This window comes from Hyalella azteca, unplaced genomic scaffold (assembly GCF_000764305.2).
Source record: "Hyalella azteca isolate HAZT.00-mixed unplaced genomic scaffold, Hazt_2.0.2 contig8071, whole genome shotgun sequence".
In the NCBI taxonomy this organism is placed as follows: Eukaryota; Metazoa; Arthropoda; class Malacostraca; order Amphipoda; family Hyalellidae; genus Hyalella; species Hyalella azteca.
Genome location: NW_025938177.1, coordinates 240,049 through 263,191, shown reverse-complemented (window position 1 = coordinate 263,191; position 23,143 = coordinate 240,049).

The following is a 23,143-nucleotide window of genomic DNA, read 5'->3' as shown; positions in this document are numbered from 1 at the left end:
ATAGCCTTTCCTCAATTTCTTTATAGTTAGAATATTTTGAAAAAGGGGGAATCAAAAAATGATCGAAAATTTTATGAAAAATGCTCCCCCACCCGCAAAAAATCGAATTTCGAAAAAAGCTACGATAATTCGATAGATATGGTCTTTACGCTTCGAATGATATGCGTCTCGATGTTGTAGCTTGTAAATCCTAGGAGATAAATTTCTACAGTGCCCACTTTTTCGACCGTTTTCTAAGAATTTCACGTTTTTTTCATTTTTTACGAAAAATTGACAAGAATAAAAGCCGTCTATTTTTCTGTTTGCCAGACGCTCCCTAATTAGTAATAATATGTAGGATGTGACTTGACCGCAAAGTAAGGGAAGAAAACCGTGAGACTGAGGGTTTGTTTATAGTATGGAATGGCCGAGGTATCAAAGGGAACCCTTGTGGAACTCTATCAAAACTGTTGCGGCGTCATTTCGATGGTATAGGCTTAAGTGTGGGCGACAACAGTTTTCGAACTTTGGCTGACGCGAGAAACCTAGACTCGCCGAGGCAGGTACGATTCCTGTGAGCACATCAAGAATATACAAGGAACGGCCACTACTTTGACATATTAATGTACGGTCAAGATAAACACTGCAGCTGCGACTCAGCCGTGAGACAACGCGAAAGGGCCACGCGTTGTACAACGATTACAAACGCCTAAATCAGAAGATTCAAGTTTTCAAGCACCAAGCAACAATTATCTTCGGTACGGTCATCAGCACAGTACGGTCACAGTTTTTGTCAGAAGAAGCGGCGCGGTCACGGTCACCAACAGCAGAAAAAAAGCCAATGAGCTTAGAGTAAAATCATAGATCATAACCTACGGCCAGACTGATCATGGGTCATTTATATCAACGACAGTGGAAGGCGATCGCGGTGACGCTCGGCTACAGCTGCGGTACGGCCAGTGTTGCCAGGATTTTTCTTGGCGAGAATTCCAGATTGCCTAGCTCAAACCAAAAATTCTATTGTTCAAAAACAGACTAATACCTCTAAATTTAATGAAACTATTCGTCCGAAACGTTGGTTAGAAAAAGAAAAAAAAACAATCTTGTGTAATGTGCATCTATCTGGCTTGCCGAAAATTAGCCAAATTGAACACGTTATATTTTTTCCCTCTGTTTGGAACATTTTGAAACTTTTCTTTTCCTGTGTTTGATCATATTGACACTTTTTCCTTTTTTATCATAGTGTGGCACTTCTCCCCTTCGCTCAACACTAGCAAGCCACGGAAACAGGTCACCTTCCTTTTGCTTATTTTCGTACATGCTTGCATATACATTTCGAACATTTCGGGTGTGGTCACTTGTTGAGGCTGAGCAGATAGCATTGGTCCGAATAACGGACTCCAGTACCTCAGTTGAAATTTTATTTTGTTGCTTGTTTTTCACATAGGTGACTTGTGAAAACACTCGTTCCACTAATGCATTGGAGACAGGTCAAAGTAGACAAGTGATGCAGTAGGCAGCCAGTTGAACAGTTCTATGAATGGATGATAACTTCCAAGATCAGTGAAATTTTGAATGGCACCCCAGAATTCAAGTGGCACTCTAGAATTCAAAACAACAAACAAAAATGGTGGAATTTGCGTCGCAGAGATCGGTTCGACAACCTCACTCGTCCTACCAGACCATATCATCACTGAGCAGTAATAAATCAAGGATCATCACTCCCGTGCTTATATTGCACTAAGCACTTATGTTAAATGTTAACAATTAGATCGGGGTTACTTCATCAAGCGGTAAGCTCGCGCCGCTCTGAAGGTAATCTATATAATCTACGCCTACGCTGGGGAAGTTCAAGCTTCAGAGGTGGAACTTAATACAGTAAATTTGCAGCATGTCAGATAAATATCAGATTTAGGCAAATATACCAGATATAAAATATTCACACCGGATACATTATGAAAATACCAGATTTGTAAAATCTGGTATAGAAATATACCATCTGGCAATGCTGGCGTACAGCCACTTCGAATACTGCTGCAAATGCGCGCGTGAGGGACGGTCGTTGCGTGAGTCGTACCATTCTACGGGAGCGTTCTTCGCCGCCTTCGGCTCAACGTTTTCTGGTAAAAGTAGAGAATTTTCTTTTTCATGTACTAGAGATATTTGTTAACGCAGGATGTGAACTTGAATTTACAGATTTTAATTTCATGAACTTATATTGATTAATTGAAGAGATGCTGCTACTTCGACGTTTGAAAAAAATAGTTAAGTAGCCTTCATTTCATGCTCTGAGTCAAAAATTTCATTCAAAATCTTAAATTTTGATTTATTGGCATGGCAGGAACTAGAAAGTAATGGAGCAATGGTCAGTTGATTGATGATTGGTAGAGGCATGATAACATAGCCTAAAACACCATTGGCATGGAGCTGTGGTAGGTTTTCAGACAGGAGATTTGAAGTGACCATATATGGTCACTTACTCAAGACAGGGTTATGGAGAAAGGGTTATATTAATACCTACGCTGGTGATTGGTGAAAATAAATTTATTAAGAACAATAGAGATAAAGTTGCTAGAAGTATTTTGTGAAAACAATCGTCCTAAATGCCAATACCAAGAAGATGGGTAGTATAGTTAACACCCAAAATATGATCAGCATGGCTTGAGTTGACACCACATTCTAATCGTGGTTTTATGCCCATACCATGTGACTGCCTGGTAACAAAGAAGAAGCAATAAGTGGGGAAACACTCCATGAAATAATTATAGTCACTGGCACAGTGGCACTAAGTGGAAGTAGCTCAGTGCCCCAGCCTGGATATCATCCAGATTCCAGAAAAAATGGAAAAAAAATATATTTTTCTCAGATGTCTTTGCTTTCACATGTATGAAAAAACTTTCTCTGCTGTATTTTTTGTTTGAAACAAATAAACTAATATTGCTTAACTAAGTAAGAACACTCATATAGTAAATAATAGTGACTATTATTTACTATAAGAGTGTCCTTACTTAGTTAAGCAATATTAGTTAATTTTCTTCGAACAAAAAATACAGCAGAGAAAGTTTTTTCATACATGTGACCGTCAGCATAGTGGCAATCGAGAACACGTTTTTTTTTAGGGTAAACATCCCATTTCTGAACGCAAATTAAGCCTATGCATTGCCGACTAAATTTGTGAACGCGAATGTTAAAAAATCATAATACAATTCATTAAAATCAGACATCAGTTAACAAAAAATCTTAGCTTATACGCACCAGACACCTCTGACTAGTGACTCATACGCTAGTAGAATCGAGGCAGACGACAGTGCATGACTGGAAGCACATGCATCGACAACCTTACGCGGCGCCAGTTCAAATCGCACTGCTGGCTGGCTGCAGGGCGCAGCTGGCAACACATATATCGACAACACGCATCGAGCTATGATTGGCCGTTCGGACTTTAAGTTCATATTTAGCTTAAGTTCATATTTAGCTCTCGTTCAGAAAAGAAATAACTGGCGCGTTTGTCATAGCCGGAGACAGACGTTCAAGTGCTTGCCTATCCGGATTTCTCTTCCGGATTCCGCTTTCGATTTAATTCCTGATTTAGAGCAAACACTGTGTTGAGGGGTTTTTCGCAAATGATATGCCGATTTGACACTTTGTGAACCAATTTTTAAGCTAAACTTACATGACAAATTTTCATGGCACGTTTTCCAAGCGTTATTTTATGAAGATAAAAGCGTTCTTTACCAAATTACAAACGAAACTATTCATTCGCAATGCCCTCGAGTGAATGAACATGTTAAATGATATGAACGTGATAAATGAAATGAACGTGATAAATGATACGAACGTGATAAATGATATGAACGTGATTAATGATATGAACATGATTAATGATATGAACACGATAAATGATTAGAACGAGCTAAGTGATATGCTTCTGATAAATTATGTAAACGTTGTAAATGATATGAAAGTGATAAATAATATAAACGTGACAAATGATCAAAACGTGCTAAATGATATGAACGTGGTAAATGATAATTTTTTTCACTTCTTCCTCGCATTAATTAATTTTCCTCATTAAGCCTAAAGTATCACCCAAACTAATTAACTTAGCAAATGTACAAAAAACGGTGATGTTTAGGTTATGATCATTTTTAGCGCATATTCTCATTTATGGAAAAAATGCACTATTGTGCTTGCCATGTCCGTCTGTCTGTCCGTCTGTCCGTCCGTCTGTCCGTGACCTCAAGTTTTCGTCGACGAGAAAATGCGCTCTTTGTCACTCACTGCTGTGAGTACTGAGTTATATTTTTTTCAATTTCACCTTCGTAGCGACTTATACGGTTCTAAATTCGCTGTGAGCATAACATATATCCTATCCTCATGCACAGGCTTTTCGTCTACCTTGAATTAAAGGCGAAATTAAAAAATAATCACGACCTAAACATCAACATTAGTGAAGACGCGTGCAAAGTTTCATCGAGCTGTGCTCATTAGTTTGGGAGATATATAAATACTCGTGTAAACTACTCATGTAAAATACTCATGTAAAATTTACATGTATATACATGTAAATACTCATTGAGCAGTATCGATGTTTTTTTTTATTTTCACGTCCTCTCGTCTTCAATTAAAACGGCAAAAGAGTTGAACCTAACCTAGCCAAACCTAACCAAAACTGTTTAAATTGGGAGAAGAGGAAATATGAAAAAATATGCACGCCACAAAGCAATTGGCATTAAAAACTGTGTATTTATTTTCATAAATATTGATTACGAATTGAATGAATGGGTCGTGTCGAAACGGGATGGCAATAGTGCATGCTAACGCACAAGCAATTTTTTCGATGCTGTCATTTTTAATACCTATATTAAGGAAAATTTTTACAAGTATTAACACGTTTGAATAAGCGAACCGATATGACGGTTGCGAATGATTAGAAGGCATGATTAAAAATAAATAATGTTATTATAAATTGTGCCAGGCAAAAATGTTCGCAAGATTATCGGTAAAAACTCAATCTAAGTCAATGCCAAAAGGCTAATATGTAGCTGCATGGAATCTTTCGTGTCAAATACCATTCGCTTAACCTGTTAAGCAGTCTGGACAAATAGTTAGATTTTGGATTACCGGGTTAATCGATCGAGTGTCATCAGTGATTGGTTAACCTATCATAACGATTTAACCCCTTGTTGCAGAGGGGTAGAAGAATAATCGTATGTGTATATAGTCGTATCTTGTAGAAGAATAATCGTATGCAGGAGGTTATTCCGTTGTCCAGATTAACCCAGCTTTCCAGGTATATTCCGGTAGCCCAGTTGACCTTATCACTTTGTCAGTCAGCATGTATATGATAAATTTTAAGCCTATACGATTTCTGCTATATTTCATTTGCTCCACTCGGTACCAATTACCAACTTAGGTAGCTGGTTAATCTACAACACAAGTTGTAGCTTCATGCCATGCAGCCATAGTGTGTTTTGAATAAGAAATGTCATTGAATTGAAAACAAAACACTTTCAGCCTATTAAATTTTCATTGAAATGTGTTTTTTGACACATGTTAGAAGAATTAAAACACTGTTGGCAACTGATGCCCGAGCGCGACTTCTAGATGGTTCTTGTTGCACGAGCATTGTTTAGTCAATCATCAGGTTTTGCAGAGTGTTTACGACCGCGGCAATCATTCGACAATCTGCAAAAGTATAACTGCTTCTTTGGCGTATCTCCTATTTTTTATTCTGATCGCTCACCTACTGCTGAAATTTCTCTTGATAAATCCACTGATTCTTCGCGCTCACCTAGTGCTAATAATGCTTCTTTAATGCATGCTCGTGTTCATTCCTCTGCTAATGATTATTGTTCTCAAGCTTCAGCTTCAGTTTCCCACGCTTTTAAAAATCAAACACAAACTTTGACTAATACGAATTTGATTCAAAAAAATTTAATTGCTTGCGAAACATGTGTAAACTTGAAATTCCTAGAAAAAATCAATGCCAATAACTTGGAAACCGCAATAAAGTTATGCCCTCATTCATCTTCCGAATGCTGCTGTAAGCAACTGTTCGCAAAAATTTCGAAAACTGTAGAAAATCAAATCGAATCCTCAAACCTTTCAGAAGAAGACGCAGAGAGCCCTTTCTTTTCAAAATCTTCGGCTCCAAACGTTTATTTTTGTAGTGTGTGTCTTTGGTATGGCAACCGAGTGCAGGGACGTCGCAAGTCAGGGCATGAATCCTGGATTGACGGAATGTCTTTTAAATGTGAGAAAGAATTTAATCAATACAAAAAAAAAGCATTTGCAGTCAATGCAACATACGCAAGCACTCGATTCTTGCCGTTTCCATGACGAATCCGCAAGAAGTAAAGGTTTTCCAACGCATGCAGATAAGATGAAAACAACGCGCAATCTCATGAGAGCAGGCTTGTTTGCTGCACAGATTGGCTTGAGTTTCAGAGATTTCACTGCATTATGCGTATTTGAATCATTAATAACACCGCCTGATGTAGCAAGCCCATTAGGAAACCGACATCAACACCATAGTGCCCTCCCAGCCATTAACCAAGCCAATTATGAGGCTTGTGTAGACGAAATTAAAGCCAATCTGAATGAGATTCTTCCCACCACAGGGACCAAAAGAAAGATTAGCATAGCGGCAGATAAAGGCACAGCTCCCGGAGACGTAACTCGACAAGCAGTTGTCGCTACTTACATTGGTAAATCGGGCTTTCCTGAGGAAAAACTGCTAGGCGTCGAGATGATACGTCAAGGCGACGCTGCATCGATGGCAACCGCATTAAAGAAGTCAGTAAATAAGTTTGTGGACATGAAAGAAGTTTCATTCGTGTGTACAGACAGTGCTGCCGTGTACGTAGGGCATAAATCAGGCATGGTCGCGCAATTACGGAAAGATGAGGAATCCTCAAAATTAAATTTCTTGCCAGATTTCTGTCACAAGACCGAAAATTTGTTAGCTTGCGCTTCTCCAAATTGGGTTTCAGATGTTTTACAGAAAACTAAAGAAGTCGCATCTTTCGTTAATGACCATTCCGTTGTAAAAAATTCGATCCATGAATATGTTAGCGTCCTAAATGGAATTACTTTCACAATAATTCCAAGTCAATCTGAAACCCGCTTTGCGGAATATATTCATAAGCACCTTCATGCCATAATTTCAAATTTGCCTTTGTTCCTGGAAGCACTACCTTCCTTAGTATCTCATCCCTCAGTAGGAGAAAAAGCTAGAACTATCTTGAAACTAATCAGTAACGAAAAATTCGTTGCTCAAATATTGTTAGTTTGCCACTTGTACGAAAAAGTGTCACAGATTGAAAAAACTGCTCAAAACACGCGTTTTGGCCCTTTTGATTTTCAAGATTGCGTGAAGGAAATTAACTCCGTTCTGAGCCAGCTTTCTGAAACCCCGGAAGCTCAGGCGGCGTTTTACCTCGTTGAAAGTGGGACGTTCTCGCCCAACAATGGCAATATTGAAAAACCAACTATCAACCTTAGAAGCGTAGCACAAAAGCTCGCCACCAAAACGCGACTCCAGGTGTCTACTTCCGAAAATGACCATTGCAATCGTGCACAATTAATGAATGATTTTGACACTTGGATTTTACAAATTAAAGAATCCGCCGAAAAATATTTCGAAATTCCCAAATCAGTAAGCCTTGCGACTAAAGCTTTTGCAGTCGGTAACAAAGATGTAAGCATAGACGACCGAGTCAGCTGCATCCGAGAACTCTTCACCATCGTCTTCTTCTTTCTTCTTCTTCTATCTGCTTTCTGAGGACTTGGTTCTTCACCACTCGCCTCACGTCTGGACAGGCTTCACCATCGTCAATGTTGATTTTGTGAAATGTTCCGACAGTTGTCAGGGTCCTTCAGACTGCATGTGTGTTAGGGTTGAATTCCAAGAATTCTTCGCTAACTTTAACAAACGCTGGTTCCCCTGTGGTGGCAACACTCTGAAAAGTGATGAACGGAAAGTTAAATATATCGAAGCTTTCGCTGAATATTTGGCTCACGACAGTGACATTGCAAAAAAATTGCGTTGCAAAAATATTTTTCGTATCCTAGAAATCGTCCAGTTGATGAAGCCCTCTCAGTCTTCAACTGAGAGGGTTATGTCACACGTAGCCAATACTGTTCGAAATAGATTCGAAAGTAAATACTCATTTTTGCCAGAGAGTTCAACAGATAACGTAAATATCGAAGTTTTTTTAAGGGTAAATAGTAATATGGTAAATAACAATTTAGATCTTGCCACAGAAAAGTTCTTAGAAAAGCACCTTCCTGCTCTACAGAAAAATAAACCATGCGCTGAACGTAGTGATACAGTTAAAAAGTACGTAACTAACCTGCAAGAAGTAAAGACTTTTTCGAAATTCAAAATTGAATCTAACACACGACCAAAATTGAAGAGAAAATCTCTTGAAATATCCAAGAAACTTGAGAAAAAGGTTAAAATTTTCGACTATCTTCCTAAAGTTACTGTACAAGAACCTGTATCAAACGATGTAACTAACCTGCAAGAAGTAAAGACTTTTTTGAAATTCAAAATTGAATCTAACACACGACCAAAATTGAAGAGAAAATCTCTTGAAATATCCAAGAAACTTGAGAAAAAGGTTAAAATTCTTGACTATATTCCTAAAGTTACTGTACAAGAACCTGTATCAAACGTTCAGTCATGCATTTCCGAACATTTTCTGAGCGCTTCTCTTCGAAATGAAGGCAGGAAAATTGTAAAAATGTTAGGCGATGGGAACTGTTTATACCGTGCGTTTGCCAGTTGCATTTACAACGACCAATCTTTGCATGCTTTAGTTAGGCACGAAATTGCAGAATATCTCGAAAAACTGATACTCAACGATTACGACAGTGAACAGCATCCTACTGTAAAATACTGCGAAACTGACGAACAATTGAAAATTAAAATCTTGAGCTTTTGCAGTGACGAAATGGAAGCTGCTGGAGGTATGCAAGAATACGTAAACAAAGTAAAGAAACCGGTTACTTTCGATGATGAAAATAAAACAAAATTATTAAAATATGGCGGAAACCTGGCAATTTTTATGTTTTCGCACATTCACCAGAAGGACGTATGTATCCTTCAAAGAACACCCTCAAGCGTTGAGTCATATAGGTGGTCATTACATAAACATGCGACCTCAAGCGAAGCAACAAATTTTGTTCAAAATTCTTACATTGCTCTATTTTACAAAACTGAACGGGACGCTCTTAATAATCATTACGATTGGATCCAGAACTCAATGGAGTCACCTTATCCAACCAGTGACTACGAATACACAGCCGCTGGTAGGCATTTACTTTCGAAAACCGGCACAGAAAAAAACCCTTTGACAGTTGAAGATTAGGTTTTTCAGCGGTTTCTGTGTCGTAGGTGCTTTGGATAACGTCAATACAAGTTCGTGCGCGCTTTTTTCCGTACATAGTGTGTGTTATAAATATGAGTACTGAGGAGAGGGATTCCCTCATTTGGTGCCCGCCTCAACTTTTCAACAATTATTTATTTTATATAATTTTGAACACTTTAATTGTTTCTGAACTTTAGACGTTCTAGGCAATTACGTATCAACTTGATTGTAATTGGGTTGAAAATCCCTGGACAAAGTCCTAAAATCCATTCAGTGACGGGTCAAAAACAATACTAGACATATCAAAGTCAATTAATGTAATTAATTAAATTTAATTACTTTTATTTCATCATTTAATTAAAATTAGTATTACAATTTTCTTTGCTATTAAATAAACATTTCAAACTAAGTGAAGTTGACCTTTCACGTCCAAGTTGAAGGGCATTGTTTTTGACTTGCAGGCAGCCCCTTTGACGAGGGTGAATGGCTTCGAAAACTAAGAGCTGCATTTTTAAAAATATAATTAGTACAGTAGAATACCTTATTCTACCGTTTTATTAACTTTTTTCTATATGCCCATGCAATGTTGACTTTATCCATTGTACTGAAGTTTCATATTTTTACAGTTTCCATGGCGTTCATCCTCGTCGATGGAGTAACGTTCGAGTTATTGGGAGATAGCCTTGTGCTGCGTCTGTGGAAATATGCGACCGGAGGTTAGTAAAAGCGAAATAAACGAGTTGTCCTCCTCGATCTTTGGTCTAGTTATTCATTGTCATCCATTGGTCTCATTCATTGTCATTCTTCATTGGTCTCGCAGCATGGGTTAATCACTTACTTAAAACTACGATGAAGCTGCTTTCATACTTGATTAAATATCCATAAAATAGTTAAAACATACGTTTACCTGGAGTGGCTGGTCCGGGCAGCAGTGTCATTAAGGTGATTAACACAGGGGCTCTGTTCATTTACGTAAAGCGTTGGTTATACCGGTTTGACCTCTTCCATCGCCACTACCTTGATGGACAGGCCGGTCTTGTCCACTGGAACGACCTGGGAATAAAAAAAGTGTTAGAATTTATTGGTAGAAATCTGTCCGTTTTTCATCCTAAAATTAAACATGTTCATCCATGTTCAACTTGTTTCAGCAAAACCTTCAATTACGTATATTAATTCTGCAGAATGAACATCAACCGAAAGCAGCTATGGTGCAATAACGAATATCTAAATATAGGAAGAATGGATCCCGTACCTTTTAAACTTCGTAGGTGGTAAAATGATTTTGCGTTCTCATGACGTGTTCTTTGCAGACGGAGCTTGCCTATAGCAATGAAGTTTTTCGTTTCACCGAGCAATCGTACCCAGGCATGCGGTTACCCACGGAGGTCACTAAGGTCAGCGTTATGTAATGTCGAGTTCAGACATAATGAAGAGAAGGCCTCCAAAAATTAAAATAAATTAAATTTGTTAAAAATTTTTTGGCTACTTGGTGATGAAATGTGAAACAAAAAATGACGAATGCCACTATATTTTGTAAAATTGTAACAATTAATTTCGTACTTTCGTCCGCAGCGTGGGAAAATATTATTCTAATCCGCGATATAACTGCTAATTGGTCGTCTAAATGCGTACCACGCACTGGCATACATTTCGGAGTAATTCTATATAGACTAGGTCAAGAATTTGTAGTCGTTTAGTGTCTCATTTGATAATTAACTTTTAATAATGAACTATTCCATTCGTCGTTCAAATTCTAAAATTTATTTTATTTACTTTTATTTATTATATTTTTTTATTATTATTTATGATCCAGTGTGGAATTCTAGAGGGTATTAAATTAACCAGTACACATACCATATTTGATCAAAACCAATCACAGTCTGGAGAGGATGACATCACATTCCCATAATCAATCACAGTCTGGAGTGGATGGCATCACAACCAATCACAGCTGGAAAGGGGTATGTATCCGCCAAAAAATGATGGAAACTTTTGCACCATCCTAGAATTTCAGCCTGTCCCACACTGACAGTAATTAAATGTCATTCAACATTTTTTAATGAACTTATGCATGTTAACAAATGAACCCACTAATGTTGACAATGCCCTTTCATTTGGGATATTCATTTGACATAAATTACTAAATGAAATTTTAAACTCTACTACTTGAGATTACTGCTCAACATGCATTTTGAATATACATTTTCAATATCTTTTCATGATTCTTGTGGTATCATTTGCAAATAATTGGAGTTCATTGACTTGAACAGTTGATCTGTGTTCACTTCAAAAGGTGCTATTTAATTCAAATCAAAAAATTCTAGCAGTCTAACCTGGCATTGTGGTATATAGAAACTCCCTGCAATTTAAAAATTTTCCTTGATCAATTCTGCACAAATTCTACTCACTGTCATGCAGGCATCACTCCTTCTTGACTATGACTTTTTGCCAAACCTTCTCTTGGCCCATCTTGCTGTCAGAGAAATTGCTTACTAATCACGCTCGACTGAAGTAGCTCAGACTGACACACTTGGCATTCAGACACACTTGGCATGTGAGGAAGACAAATAAATGTGCTCTTCTGTACATATACTTCTGTCTTCTCTTACCCACCTACATTATATGTGGTATGAGGTTACTTATTGAACCTGCTAATGGTATGTTATCACAAGAAGTTTGGGAAACCTTGTCATGAATATCATAATTTAAAGTGTGAACTGCAAAGGTAAATGATAACTAAATGATACAAAATTCTGAAAATAAAGGTTAGCTATATTCGATTTACCCCCCAAAAAAGTAAAATGTTGGTATTTCAAAATATACATATTAGCTTATTGTAAATGCAAAAATAATTTGCATAAAATTGCTCGGTGTTCAATTACATGCAGAACATGAATTATCATAAATAGTATTAATTTCATGTTTCCTAAAATTTATGATTACAGGTCGGTTTACTTGTTAAATCCATACTGTTCTTAGCTCTTTGTATCTAACAATCCTGTGTTTTTATCTCATTTAATCATTAATAAATATAAAAAAATCAAATCCTTTGCAGCAAGCTAGATGTCCTGGAAGCCATGAAAGCAGCCTTGTCCAAAGCATTTATGGTGAATGGAAATTCCAAAAATAATTGGCCTGGTGAGGTTACTTAGTGTTCACTCTTAACCTTTAATTGCCTGAGTGATGTATAGTAATTCCTCTGCATAGAAATTCTTGCTTAATTTGAGAAAAGTTGCAGATAAAAAAATTATGTATACATAGATATTCATTGTGTTCATTAAAAATGTGAATCCTGCTGTTGGACCTGATATGTTATAAATCCTTCAATAAATGAATTTTATTTCATCTCGGCAACCCTGTTATAATTCAATTTGAGTTTTTATATTCCTCAATAATTGACGAAACAAGGAGTTCTAGTTTTAATTTTATAATATAATAGTAATAGTTTTATTAATTGTGCCAAAATTTTGGCCATATCTGTTGATTATAGTTATTATAAACGGGTGTTGATGTGTTGATTGAGACATAACTTTTGGGAATTGACTATAATTTCTAAAAGATCTTTGTCCTACAGTTCTTGGTAAGAAAGGATGTCCTCCAAGAAGTGTCAACATTCTCTAAAAGATCTTAGTCCAACATCAATGACAGTATGAAACAGGCAAGTGAGAGATTCGAATCAAACTTTTGCTTAATTTGCTTTATCTATATGTATATATCAAGGACTACTACACACAGGACATGCATAGCCTATGTCCAGCCTCTGCTAGCAGAGGCGATCGCCTACACTATGAAAATGCTGTTGTTTTAGTGGCATCAATAAATGATATGCCCATAATTGTTTCATACAATAGTATTACAATGTGTGTAGTAGTCCTTGGTCAGAACCATAGACTTTTTGCCAGTTTTGAAGTTCAAAATTTTGTACTAAGCAAAGTAGGTACCATTTTCCTGCCTTCATACACTGATAAAAAAAATATTAAGTCTATGGTTCTGACCAAGGACTACTACACACATTGTAATACTATTGTATGAAACAATTATGGGCATATCATTTGTTGATGCCACTAAAACACCAGCATTTTCATAGTGTAGGCGATCGCCTCTGCTAGCAGAGGCTGGACATAGGCTATGCATGTCCTGTGTGTAGTAGTCCTTGGTATATGTATATATTATTTTGCTAGGATGATTTTAGGACATATTTTTCAAGCAAATAATCAGTACGTTTCTGACTGTAAACTCAACATTTTTTATTAATGGGGCTAGACTTATTGTTTTATTTCATGCAAGCACCAATGAATTGTCTTATGAGATGCCGCTGTTCTGTGGTTGGCTTGGCTAGTGCTCGATTCACGAACTCGTTTCAAATCCACTTTGCTTTGCTACACATTGCTTTGATTATTTTTTAACATTCGATAATCTGAATTGTTACTGAGCAGAATAGATTTAATCATGCACCGTTCTAAAAAAGATAAGAGATGACAAACATTTTCTTTCACTTTGGTTCATCACGATATCCTAACAGCCAGTCAAACTTCATTTGATGGTGTAGTCGTCCAAGCCGCGACAATTGCTGTCGCCGTGCACATCATATGATAAAACTGCATATTTGATGTTCATCTATATGCGGCGCGAATGTATATTTCTATGTCTGTTGTGCAAAAACAAAAGCTGGCATTTTAGACCCATTTCACTCGCGTAAAAGTGAATTATTTTTTCTGATTGTATTAATTTACATTTCATCTTTAATGTGCGCTCCTACATTTATTAAATTGCCACGTCTTTTGTTATACAGAATGTTAAGTATTTTGAAAGAAAGCGAGTCAATTTGATGAATTTTTATGCTGAATTCCTTTCACCTCGTTGTTGATGTTTATTTAATTTTTGTTGCGATGTGGTGTAAAGTCGATGTGAAAGTGATAATTTAAGTAAAAAACTTTTACTTTATTATCCAGCAATATAAAATAAATGAGCTATTGTCTGACATTTTAATTTCCATTGTGCAGGTGCCCTCTTCTCCGCTGCTGCTATGGTTGACAGGCCTGATTACGTTCGCCGCGTCGCCGTACTTTATGATCTCCGGCGGACATTTCCTCAGTGACATCGCTGTTGATCAGACATCGTATAAAACCACCATCCCCTCTTTTCTCGGGAGCGCGAGATGGGGCTCAATGTTCCGTCCAATAGTCACAAAATTCTGATGTTACTAACATGGGCTACAGCGTCATTCCCGAGCTGTGGGGATGTGGGAGTCTAGTCTTGAGTCACTATGTGGAGCGCATTGTTGTAGCGAATGCAGGAGTTATACTGAAGAGTGGGGTTGTCAATTAAAGGATAGGCCATGGGCCTAATTCTTCAGTGCCGACACGTCTATTCTACGGACTTGTCTATGACGGGCTATCCTGTTTTGTACAAGGGATTATGTTTCTGCCTGACGGTTGGTGCTTTGTTGTCCTTATTCTCAGTTTTTGCATGTAAATTTATCCTCCTGGAAAAAATTAAAAACTAGACTGAGGCTGAGATTGAAGGAAATGATGTAGAAAAGGATCATTTTCGATAGTCTTGAGTCTACTTTTTATATTTGTATTCAATTTTAATTCGGTTTGTCAGAAGTAGCTAATTCCATTTTGCTCGAATATTTCTGAATTTTGCGCATGGTATCAGAATAAAAAATGAATGTTATTTAGATTAGACTACAATTTCTCTTTCATGTATTTCAAAATACATGAAAGTATTTTCATAAGTGTTATTTCATGTATTAAGTATTTCTTTCATATATTTTCTTGGTAAATACTTATAGTCTCGAAATCTCTTTATTAAAACATGATCTCTGTGGTGGTTATATGTTAGTGTATTTGCGATACACATGCGATATTTACTATTTATATCAATTTCCTTCAGCTGTTGCATTAGAGCTTGATTATCAAGGATTCCGTGAGACTATGTTTATGTTGGCTGAACATCTACAGTACTGTGCAAATTAGTTCGGACTGTGGTTGAAATAACACAATTATTGGCCGCATTGAAGTTTTATTTGAAAAAACATGTCAGTGGGACAAAGTATGATATAATCAATAGGAGATATGACCTCCCTTTGCTTTTTCAAGCATTTGAACACAATTTGACATGGATTCGACCAAAATTGAAAACATTTTAGTCACTTGCTCATCAATATACCAGATCCTAATTACAGCACAAATTAGCTTTGCCATTGTCGAACAGTCTTATTTCAGGAGTCTTTGTTTGATTATAGCCCATAAGTTTTCAATGGGATTGATGTCTGGAGAATTTCCAGGCCAGTCTAAAATCTCCAGTCCACTTTCTCCAAAGAATGTGCGCATAATACGTGAAGTATGGCATGATGCGTGATCCTGCTGAAAAATGCCATCTTCCAAACATCTGCCTAAGAAGATGTTTTGGGGGTAGTTTTAATGCTAAAGGCCTTGGATGACTCATTAACGTAGAAGGAATGATGAATAGTGATGCAAACAAGGCTATTTTTGAGAGTCATTTGCTTCCTAGTAGGACTTTCCTGATGGAGATGGCATTTTTCAGCAGGATCACGCAGCATGCCATACTTCACGTAATATGCTAACATTCTTTGAAGAAAGTGGACTGGAGATTTTATATTGGCCTGGAAATTCTCCAGACACCAATCCCGTTGAAAACTCATGGGCTATAATCAAACAAAGACTCCTGAAAGAAGACTGTTCGACAATGGCAAAGCTAATTTCTGCTGTAATTAGGACCTGGTATCATGATGAGCAAGTGATTAAAATGTGTTCAACTTTGGTCGAATCCATGCCAAATTGTGTTCAAATGCTTCTAAAAGCAAAATTAGGTGATGTCTGCTATTAAATATATCATATTTTGCACCATTGGCATGTTTTTTTTTTCAAATAAAACGTCAATGTGGCCAATAATTGTGCTATTTCAACCACTGTCCGAACTAATTTGCCCAGTACTGTATGTAATTGTGTGCAAGGTTAATCGAGCTCACATTCATGCGACTTAATTTCAATTTATATCATGGAGAATAATTTGACAGATGTAGCTGCATTTTATCTGGTCGTTTTTGATCAATCCCGATGTATGAAAGAGTAGTCCGTTTTACAGTTGAGAAATGCTATTTGTTAGTTATAATTTTTCATGTCCATTTGAGTTAGTAAAGCGTAGAAATGAGTCCACATTCAATAATCCATACGTTCATTGATCGCATTATTATAGATGAAACCAATTATTCGTGTTATTTTACTCAGTTTTGAAAGATGGCCAATACTTAAGACGCTATCCATAAAGTTATTAACGAGGCAAATTCTTATTAACCTAGACCGTTCAAACTTATTTGTGTATATAAAATTTCAGCTATCTAACATGCTTTTCATTTTCGCTTAATCATCTCGCGCATGCTTCAGATGAGTAACTTTGTGATTTGTTTCATGCTTTAAGGTACGTATGTTTTAGACCATATGATTTGTTAGTAAGTATAACTTTGGATTTGTTAGTTGTGTGAATGTTGAAAGTTAATTTGCGACTACCTGATACTTGAAACTTGCTACTAGGAGCATTCAATACTTTTCTTAAATTGTCTTGTTATGTTAAGTAAGGACCAGAATTTAATTGTCATTTGGTTACTGTAATTTCTATTTGAGATTTAAATACTCTAGTAATCATGAGTAGATATTTTGGTTATTTTATGTCGGTTAAATATGTCGGTTATTTAGTAGATTGAAGTTATTTTAAATATTTTACTTATGAAATGAATGGCATACGAAAATGTCGTGACTATAATACCCATCGGAAAAAACACCATTTACAGGGAATTCATACAGAAAAAATAATTGAAATATAAATTCATCGTTTGATTTACGCTCATACGAGTGGAAAAACGTTCCTGAAATAGAATTAATAGCCTGGGCGATAACAGTACTTTAATAAAAAATTAATTTGAAAAATTCTTTCAAGTGTTGAAAAGAAAGAAATATCTTTATGAGGAAAAGTCATTTCCATGAAATTATAGAGATTATAATCTCCAAAATGGAGAACTACAAGACAGAAAATTTGTTGGAAATAACGCAACGATAATGGCGGCTTGAGGTTAAACTGGCATTTAGCTTACACCGATACCTGCATATGCACAAAACTAGGACCGAATCGACACTTTAGCGAACTCAAGCGCGAGCTCAAGAGGCAAACCTAATTTCGCCTTCAACTTACCCAGTCATAAATCCATAAATACCGAACGGATTTCTTTCAAATTTGAAATATAGGTAGATAATATTAGTAATTTGCGGACAGATTCATTTCAGATTTTTACATCAAATACTTTTATATTAATACGGAAAACATGACTTCATTTTCAACTTACCCAGTCATAAATTTATAAATACCAAACGGATTTCTTTCAAATTTGAAAGATAAGTAGATAATATTGATAATTTGTGGACAGATTTATTTCAGAATTTTACATCAACTAATTTTTTATTAATACGGAAAACCTAACTTCATTTTCAACTCACCCAGCCATAAATCCATAAATAATGAACGGATTTTATTCAAATTTTAAATATAAGTAGATAACGTCTGTAATTTGTGGACGGAATTTTTTCAAATTTTTACATCAATAAATTTTTCATTAATACGGAAAACCTAACTTCACATTCACCTCGCAGGTTAGGTCCTAGTCAGGTCAAGTTTCAGTATTTTGTGGCATTAGAAAAAAGTAATTGATGTAAAATTTGAAAAAATTCCATCCACAAATTACAGATGTTATCTACTTATATTTCAAATTTGAATAAAATCAGTTCATTATTGATGGATTTATGGCTGAGTGAGTTGAAAATTAAGTTAGGTTTTCCGTATTAATAGAAAAGTTATTGACGTAAAAATTTGAAAAAATTTCGACCACAAATTACAGATGTTATCTACTTGTATTTCAATTTTGAATGAAATCCGTTCATTATTGATGGATTTATTGCTGGGTGAGTAAAAAATGAAGTTAGGTTTTCCGTATTAATAAAAAAGTTATTGATGTAAGAATTTGAAAAAATTCCGTCCACTAAAACAGATGTTATCTACTTATATTTCAAATTTAATAAAATCCGTTCATTATTTATGAATTTATGGCTGGGTGAGTTGAAAATGAAGTTAGGTTTTCCGTATTAATAAAAAAGTAGTTGAAGTAAAATTCTGAAATAAATCTGTCCACAAATTACTAATATTATCTACTTATCTTCCAAATTTGAAAGAAATCCGTTTAGTATTTATGGAATTATGACTGGGTAAGTTGAAGGTGAAGTTAGGTTTGCCTCTTGAGCTCGCGCTTGAGTTCGCTAAAGTGTCGATTCGGTAAAACTAGGCGTGTCCCGCTGTTGTGTCAAGCATCCTCTGCTCAATATTAATTAAGTTCGGAATTTTCTGCCAGCCCAGCATCTGTAAATGAGGTGATATGCTTGAATTATCGTAGCCAGTAAAGCCGAGGTACGCAGTACTTAAAACTTGAAAGAAAATACCGCGATATAAGAAAATTTCAAGTAGACAAACACACGCAGACTGGGTTTCGGACAGCATGGTCTAAGAGTTTTATGATTATTATATTTTCTTCAACCCGACGAACTTATTTATTCATTGAAGTAAAAAATTATGTTTAATTGCGAGTAACAGTTATTTGAATATTCATAATTCAAATTTGACGCCAATTCATGTCGACTGCAATTGGCACGCCTGTTCAGATCTCCGATAAAACCATTAGAACTCCTCACGAGAAGCGATTCTGCGCATGAGCGGAATTTCAACATAAGGTATTTATTTAGGTTAATTGATTTGTTGAACTTGATTCTTGCTTTAGCACGAGTTTTTCATTTTCTTGTTCTCTGAGATGACAAGCAGCTCTGCAAATGAACTCCAACAAACATACAATCTTTGCAGATTTCGGGCAGAGACTAAAAGGGTAAAATGATTGAAAGGATGAAACTTTTTCTGTGTTGACAGCTAGTTGATTTTGTGTTTGATAGTTAAATTACTCATATTCGTGTATAAACGAATTGCCTATAAAAATTAATTAGAGCAATTTCTTTTTGTGCAATTGTATTAGAACTGTACAAAATTTTTTTAGAACCTTAATAATTGGAACCTGAAAAGTTAGAGATTTCTGAAATTGAAGCTGATGAGCTAACCCAAGGATAAAGCTGTGAGATTCAAAACTCAATAGTCCCCGCAAGCAATTTCTTCAAAGCTGTTAGATTTTAGGTTGACCAAAAATTTTTTTCACTCCTCTTCAGGATCTGAATTTATGACTGCTGTGGGAAATTGAAGTCTATTTGAATAAATTTACATTCATAAGGGCAAATCAGATATTTTTAGAATTAGTTCATTTTTAATTCCCTCCATCATGCAATATTTGATTAATTTCCTATATATGATAATGCTGGTACTATTCCAGATACTCACTAGTCTACTTATCGGACTCAAAAATGAACTTGAGGAAGGGGAATGAAAAATGTTCTCCTCTGCCACTATGCTTCAAATTTTGATAATTTATATATAAAAAAGCCAAGAATCAAGCATGTCATAGTCAGGAAGATTTGTTGTGTCTGTAAAACTTAAATTTTACCTTGTGTACCAATCAAGTAAACAGATTTTGGTTTGAATCTATGACCTCTGCTCTAAAATGTATTTGAAGAGTAGCACACATAGTCTAAGGCCTAGTGTCAGCAGACACTAGGCTAGTGAGTGTCTGTCAGCTACAGACACCCTCACTCACTTTTCCTCACTACACATGGTGTCAATACAATTTCATTGTTAGCTATTGCCAATAGTCTATTTATGTTCCTTTTTAATGTATGGTGTAAAATCTTACTGGGAGATCTTTAGTCATGTCTTGCAAAATTTACATTTTAGACTTGCAACATTGACCTTGTGATTTAACATAGAGCTTCAAGCCAACATAGTGACCCCCCTAATTGTTTTAACACTAGTCACTAATAATAATTAAAAAAGCAGCCATCTAATACTATTGTGTAGATTTGAGAGTCAATGAAAAAAAAAACATTTATATTTATATACATTTTGGGAAGTGTAATTTTGTGTGATGGTTGAAAGCACTTTGGATAAACCACTGCGGCCCTGCATAAGCGAGCCTATGTGCAGAAAATGAAGTATTTTCATGCATAATTTCTACTGCTCATTCAACTGAGGGTTATTTTCTAGGTAAATCATCTGATTGTTTGTAACAAATATAATTAAAAACAATATCAATATTATAGGGGAGGGGGAAAAAGATTTGAGAAATATTTCTCACAATTACAATCATGTATCAAAACAAATTGAGTTTGCAGCAGTTAACATCCTTGATCCTTCCATGCAGTCAATGGTCACAATCTGCTTGCTTACTTCTCCTTAAATCCAAAACAAAGCTACAAAATTATTTATAAACAAATTTAAATTCATATTATTAATGCTCTCAGTCCCTTTAAAATCAAACATGAAATTCTATAGTATTATACCCTGTAACTTAATAAAATACTTAAAAAGAATAACATTTGTGTTGAAAGAAAATCAGAGCCATCGTAAGGTTCTCTATTAAATCTTATGATACCTGCTACAATCACCATTTACATTGATGATAGGTGATCCTCTTGATTTGCATATAAATATATAACTAAATGATACTTGGAATAAATGAAAGTTATTCCACACTTATCTGAATAGTTGAGGACAATTTTACAAATATTTCAATTATTATTTATAAACTCAAATAATTTAATTATCTACTTATATGTGTGTGAGCATATTATAAAACAAGCAAGAAGTGGTGAACAGCATAAGCAAATAATTGGCTAATACTCCTAGCATACATTTTTCAACATTCAACTTGCCAATTCCCTACTTTCTCAACAATTATAATAACAGTATTCAGCCAGGTATACTAGTATAGTTTTAGAACATTTGGCAGAAAACCACCCTAACAGACGTCTCCCCTTTTTTTAGCATTCATCTTGAATGCGTGTGAGTCTAGTCCAGGATAAATTAGAAGAAAAAGGGCCAATAAACATTATCGAAACTTTCCTTATTCTTCTATAATTAAAAAGAATTTCTTTTGAGAGCAGGTACATTAGAGGGTATTAAATTCAATAATAAAGAAGGAATAATATCAGCATTAAATTTTTAGTCCAGAGAACTGGATGAAAAACATTTTGAAGTAAATAAAAATCACATTTCCTGACATTTAATGTCTTTTAAAGGCACTTGTTAAAAGAAAGCTCTGAAAGGATGTAGAGCTGCTGGAAATTTAAGAATTTATACCTGATCACTGGCAACTCCTTGCAAAAATGTATATTGAGGATTAGTTATAATGTACAATTTTTCAAGATAATGCTCTAATATAATTAATGAATGTGATATTGTCATACAAAAAAATAGATATCACATAATTGGCCAAAGATTTACCATTTTGTATTTTCCATGCTTACAGAACTGAGTGAAGAATCTTATACTGAAGTGAAGAATCTTATATACTAACACAGCAATCTATTCTGATTCAAAAATATATATTGATATGAAGAGTTGATAGTATGTATGTAAATATAGTCTTTTGCCATTGCTTATAACAAATATCTAAGTAATATACATGTCACTGACTGATGGTGATCATTCTATGTAAACCTCTGCATTCATTCATAATTCAAGTGTCAAAGTATTACACACACCTGGAAAATTTCCATACCCAACAATTAATAAGTATATATTTTACTTAAGTAATATCATCACTTGAAAAGGCAAAAAATCATCAATTACACATCAGCCAAAGTCATCACTTAAGAAAGCAAAAAACAATATAAATTATCAATAAATTTCACTGGTCTGTGTGTATACTCCTCAACTGGAATACATTCCTGTCTTTAATTGATAATTTTTTACTTTCTTTATTTAGAAACGATTTCTTCATTTTGAAGAAGTTTCACTTGAACTAAGTCTCTCCTATCCTTCAATCAGACATGGCAAAACTGCCTTTGTGGATTTTATGTATTGTGGCAGTGTTGTCAGGTAGTCTCACTTGCCTATTTAATATAATGCTTTCTTGCATTGGATATTACTTAGTGCTTGAGTATCAAGTTCAACTCATAAGACACCAGCTTAATTGTCACACATTAATTTCTGACTGAATTGCTTTCTATAATTAATATTAGCTTTCTATAATAAATTAAATTTAAATCTATCATGCATTTGAATACAAATTGTGAAGTAAGAGATCTATACCAATTTCTAGTTATTCATTGCTCACAGGTATCAATGAAAACGTCTAAAATTTCTTTCTGTTTTTGAGTTGACAATGATTGGATCAGTAACAACTTAAGTCAAAATGTGCTACTCATTGAACCTACAAAAAAATTCATTAATTGGTAAGCTATTTATTTATTAACTTGATCATGCATTTTTGTTTTCAGGATCCCTGTTGAGACACAAAATTCATGCCTAAAATCAATGAACTATGACCATTGTTTAATGAAAATCTGGTAAATGTCGTGTTTTTGCAATCAAGATAAATATCTAAGACACTCATATTATTGGTAAGAAAGTGTCCTGATGCTGCTGTACTAGAAATGGAAAAAGAGTACAGCATGAATTTACTAAAAGACTGTTATGTCTCCTTGTGTGATATTGGAATTTTTGGAGATTTGAGTGGGAGAATAGTTTTGGAAGAGGAAGGAGATGAAAGTAATAAAAAATCTCTTGGAATGGTGGATGCCACTTCTGTTGATGGTCCTCTTACCATAGATAATGACTCCCAA